Source organism: Thunnus thynnus, chromosome 15 (genome assembly GCF_963924715.1).
Source record: "Thunnus thynnus chromosome 15, fThuThy2.1, whole genome shotgun sequence".
Taxonomy (NCBI): domain Eukaryota; kingdom Metazoa; phylum Chordata; class Actinopteri; order Scombriformes; family Scombridae; genus Thunnus; species Thunnus thynnus.
This window is the reverse complement of record NC_089531.1, coordinates 5,735,505-5,741,504: the sequence shown is the minus strand read 5'-3', so window position 1 is coordinate 5,741,504 and position 6,000 is coordinate 5,735,505.

The window sequence follows — 6,000 nt, the reverse complement described above, 5'->3', positions numbered from 1 at the left end:
TTACAATCTCTTTAGTTTGAAGGTTCCTCTTTGTATTTCCCTGGATAGTGTTTCCCTGTTGAACTGCAGTGGAAGGATTATAACAAAAAGAGGGAAACATAACTAAAACACACTAAAATGACTCTAACTTTGGAAGATATGCAATAATTTTGACTAATCTGGACTGCTGAAGCATCATATATGCTTCAGATAAACTTTTGCACAAAAGGACTTCTGTTTAGGGTTAGGGGGTTAGGGTTAGGGTTAAGGTTGGGTTAGGGTTATGGAGTTAGGGTTAGGGTTAGGGTTTAGGGTTGGGGTTAGGGTTGGGTTAGGGTGTTAGGGTTAGGGGTTAGGGTTTAGGGTTAGGGTTTAGGGTTAGGGTTAGGGTTAGGGTTAGGGTTATGGGGTTAGGGTTAGGGTTTAGGATTGGGGTTAGGGTTGGGTTAGGGTGTTAGGGTTAGGGGTTAGGGTTAGGGTTATGGTTTAGGGTTAGGGTTGGGGTTAGGGTTGGGTTAGGGTGTTAGGGTTAGGGGTTAGGGTTAGGGTTAGGGTTTAGGGTTAGGGTTACGGTTAGGGTTAGGGTTTAGGGTTAGGGTTGGGTTAGGGGTTAGGGTTAGGGTTAGGGTTAGGGTTTAGGGTTTAGGGTTTAGGGTTAGGGTTGGGTTAGGGTTAGGGGGTTAGGGTTAGTTTTTAGGGTTGGGTTAGGGTTAGGGGGTTAGGGTTAGGGTTTAGGGTTAGGGGGTTAGGGTTAGGGTTTAGGGTTGTCCTTCATCACTTACATTTAAAGCACATCTCCTAATGGTCAGTATAAACAGGAGGAATGATGAACCTTTTTCACTGTTCATATGGACACCTCACTGTTGTTTTCATATGAACCTGAAGAATTATGAGCCTATCCTTTACAGTCTAAATGTATTTTGACCTGCAAATCACCAAACTAACACTTAATGTGTAGCTCCTCGTTATGAAGGCAAACATGTAACTAGATCATCTAAAGAATTCAGTAATTCATGAACAACTACATGATTCATGTCAGTAAAAGTGAATGGAGAATGTGGGATCAGCTCCCAAAGGCCGATCAAGACAAATGAAACAGTTGCATTGACTGACGGTGTCGTCTAACTCTGTGTGTCTCTCACAGACTGAAGTCTATTCCTGGATGATCAGTCTGAAAGCCAAAACTCACACAGATCATAACTCACAGGCTTTAATATTCTGTTGACACATCTATGCAGTCTGTTATTGAGAGGGTGGGCAGGGCAGTTTATTAGGTAACATGACAGGGCTGAGATAAGCAAAAGAAATGAAAATATCTTGAAACCATGGCATCAGATTTAGACATTTAGCAAACAAACTAATGGCTGATTGACCCCCCCATAATAACTGCAGGTTGCTGTTTGCAGATATGGTCCTTCAACTGGTGAATAAAAGGCAGTTTACTCATCGTGCAGTCAGCCAGATCGAATAAATCCAAATATCAGCAGGCACTGGCAGGCTGGACAGGAAGTCTGAACAGGTAAAAGGGTAAAGACAGGACACAGAGCGGCTGGATTCATTAAAACAACGAGGGGGAAAAAATTACAGTGTAAAGAAATATTCATTAAGATCTGATAAAGCAAAAAAGCTGCATCCAAAAAGCAGGAAATCAACTTCATATTGTGTTGTTGTTGTTGTTTTGCCATGAAATGATTGGATCTGAGTCGCCCCCGGGAGGCTCAAACTGTTTATGGAGACGACCTTTTATAATTTAAAGCTGATGACATTTATAGCATCTCCTCTTCATTAAAAAGTGAATGTGACAGTGGGTGTGGGAGAAATAAAGAAGAAGACACAACACAAAGGTCAAGAAGCAGATTTGAGTCTAGATGACGGCAGTGGGTGATAAGACCTGCTGAGCCACCAGGACGTCTCACACACACACAGTCCTCCACAGCCTTCTCACATCTGCATCTTACAGTAAAATAGAAGCTAAAGTAAAGTGTGGTAGGATATGCATGTGATCATCTGTCAAATTTGTTTTGAAACTGTCATCACCCAGCTTTTCATTTGCTAAACTGTCTGGTAGCGTCTCTTGGGGGGAAAAAAACTCCTCAGGTTCAAGTGATGCACTTTTGCATTTTTGGTTTGTTTGGAACAGACAAGGAAGAGATGAGTGCACTACAGAGACATAAACTCTGTTGGTTTCATGTTTTCCACCAGATGTTGGAACCTGGCTGCAGGTTCAGCTACATGAACATTAGCGATGTTGGATGGAGGTCTGAAAAATCGGTCGGAAAATCATTTCTTTATGGGACTGGCTTTGTGCACAGCAGCATTATAGTAAATATTAATATGCATTATTCATATAGCATGTTTCATATATAAGATGCAGCTCAAAGTACTGTACATACTGTATTAACCCTTTCATGCATGGTGGTCACTACAGTGGACAGCTATTCAAAAGCCGTTTTCTTAGATATGTATGGGGTTTTGATGATATAGTTGCACATCAGCCAACACAGTGGACTCTAGTGTGTCATCCCATGTTTTAAAAAAAATGAAGTTCAAATTTTTTTTTTTCATGCCTAAAGGAGAATAAAAATCCTGACTGAGGTTATCATAATTCATGCATGAAAGGGTTAAAATACAGCAAAAAAATATAAATAAAATAAAATATTTCAGTAAGTTTCAGTAATATAGGAAAGGCAATAAAAATCTAAAGCTCCTCTCCAGAGATGTTTGAAGACATATAAGAATATTCTGTTTTGACTAATTACTTGTGTTTTGGTTTTTCCACAAAAAAAAAGTGCAATTACCTTGTTAAAATCCTTAAAATTACATCTACTCCTTCTCCCTCATTGAAAGGCTATAAATATGTAAATATTGTTCATGTCAAAGGTTGAGCTTCTACTGGAAGCTTCAAGTTACCACGTCACACTTGCGTACGTTGCATACTGGAACATGATTGGCTCCAAACTAGTTGTGATGTCACAAATCATGCTTGTATGTTCACGCCTTTGATTTAACATCCAACTGAAGGTAGGTCTAGTAGCTCAATATGACCGAGAGGCTTCACTAAACTGTTACCACAAAGTTGGAAGCACAATGTTGTCTTCAATCAAGATATGATTGTGTGCTGTGGTTCCTTTAACTGGAACTAACAGGCCTCAACTAAACCATGAAAAACAGCACCAGACCAAAAAGTGCCCATATAGTGAAGTAGGAGACGTCTTATGGCTTTACAGTCCAGTTAGCAGGAGCACTGTGGCTGAACAGACAGAGAAAACAGAGCCCACTTTATCCACAGAAAATCCACATCCACACAACACAACACCGCTGAAATAAATCATCTGTCTTGACGGAGACAAATCGGAGTCAGTCAGGTGGAGGAAAACTCTCTAACACAAATACATTTGACGTGTGCGTTCAGTGACCAAATGCAGAGTCCAGTAACAGAATAAAGCCTTGGTAAAGAGGTAAAGATCACTCTGCTGGTTCTCTGCTGTGTGACGCCCTCTAGTGAAAACAATAACAACCTGCTGAGGGACAAAGTGACCAAAACCATCAATTAAACAGTTTAATGTAAATTTGTTTGCTTGTATTTTTGTTTTTTTTGGGTTAGTTTGGTGACGTTTCTCTTCACAAGTGAAATGAGATTGTTAACATGAGTTACATGGACTCATAAATATAATAATTTCAGTCTTCAGCCGTCACTTTTTCTACTGTGGTTCATCCCTGCTAAGGAATTGTGAAGAAATGGGTGAAAATGAGCATCAGTCCATATGATAGGAAGCTTTTCGGTGGCATATGTGATAGTAAACTGAATATTTTTGGGGATTTGGGACCGTTGGTGAGACAAAACAAGACATTTGAAGGCGTCACTGTGGTCTCTAAGAGGTTACAACCAGCATTTCTTTTTACTATTTTCTGACATTTCACAGACAAAATGATTAATTGAGAAAATGTCTCATTTTCAGGCATCACTGTGACATTATTCGGTGCCAGTGGAGTTTGAATCTCTCTCTCACAAGGCCAAACAAACAGTAATAAAGGAATAAAAGACTTCAGAGGTCAAACTAACATGATAAAAATTTAACAGTAGCTGACTTGCAGATCACACAGCTAGAAACCACAGCGTTTTTTGGTGTGTTTTTTTTTTTTTTTGATTATCTCGTTAAACAAACTCCTCATGCAACTGCCACCTTGCAGGCCTTCATTTTAACCCACCTCTCTCTCTCCCCTCCGAGGATTAGACCATCCGTCTTCATCGAGCTGCAGCCTCTCTGCCTCGGCCAGCCCGACTAAATCTAAGAGCTTTCCTGGCAGACGGAGAGTGTGTCGTCCTTGTCTTGTCCTCTGTTACAGGAAGGGGCCTCTAATCAGCTCTGCAGAGAGGATGCTGGGATAACTGGCAGGAAACCAGGTGAGGAGAGGTAAATGAGACGGGATGGATGATGCTGAGGTAGGCTGAGGTAGGACCGTGTGGGGATTTTTTTCCATTCATAATTTATTCACCCTGTTGTTTATTAGCTCACGCAGCAAGAATGGTATGCAAATAAGTGTGACATTTAAAAAATAATCACTACACAAGCAAATTATGTTCTTGCTTCAAGACTTTTCTTGTAAATAAGTGACGTTTTAATCAGTTTTCTATGTTTTCACAGGGTTATTTTGCAACATCAAGGCATGAACTCATTCACAAATTATCTCCTTTTTCTACTTTCATTCATAAATTTGTCTTTGCATTAACTCATTAATCATTCCTTCAGTCCTAATATACTTCAGTGAGTCACACTTTAAAGGACATCATAGGTTATTTTAGATTACACTTGGTTATCAGGTAATTTGGTCTTTCACTCATGAATTAATTCAACATGATTTAAAGCAAACAGGAAAGTTTCTTCATATCTGATGCTGGTCGGACTCTGAGGGACAAAAGTGTCACAAAGTTTGAAGACACTTCAAAACAGGTTAATTATTCACCTGAAGTTTCACTAACTGTACTTCCTGAGCTTCAAAACATATCTCATTGTGTTTGTCAGCAGGTGGAGTCGTGTTTTATTTCTTTATGCCAGTTTTGGAATAATTTGGAAGATTGTTGCTGAAAAAGGACATTCATGCTCAGTAAACTGTTCCTGCACTGAAAATAATTTCATCATTCTTTTCTTTTTCTTCTCATCATGTGATTTTAGTCCTTTTGTTTTCTTTAAACACATGAAGAAATCTACCAGTGCAATAAGAGCATTTCAACCTGTTTTCAATGTAAATTAAATTGCATCCTAGTACAGAGATGTTACTCAGACACTCATCTCTTATAAATATTCTCACTGCACTGGCAGATTTTATTTCCACTTGTTTTGGAAGAATTAAGTTGTTCGTACTATGAGATAAAGATTTTTGCAGTTGGATGAATAAAGACTAAAAAAAGCTTCATTTATTTATCTTTTCATTCAAGCTGCAGATGTTTTGGGATATTTTAGAATCTTGATAAATTAATCTGATGAAGTTATTGCTTTGGGTCGGTCTTGGTGTTTATTATTCTTTTTTTATATTTGTATGGATTTAAACAGCTCTTGGTTTGTTTTAAGATGCAATGAAGGTTGTTTTTAGGATTACATCTTTAAATGACTGTATTGATGATTTTATAATCACATTTCTGTTAAAGTAAGTCTTATGTTGTTTGTCTGTACACTCTTTATTCTTGGTTGAATGAAGGTTAAAGGTCAAAACTCCAGCAACACTTGTAGGATACGAGACCAACATGTTTACTGACCCTGATGAAAGCGACAAGCTGAAACACAATAACATTCTTTACACTACAAGTGTTGGTGGAGTTTTGACCTCGACAGACTTTTTTCTTTCTTCATGCACCATAGAAGAAGATGGCGGTTTGCCAGAAATCACTTCTCTGCTTGAATAAAGGTTAAAAAACAAAGCATTTGTCTATAAGTTTGACTCCAGCAGACCTGACTGATGAGTCCTGACCTGCAGACAGACAGACAGACAACATGAAGGGAGTCAAAGCATCTCAGTTACATC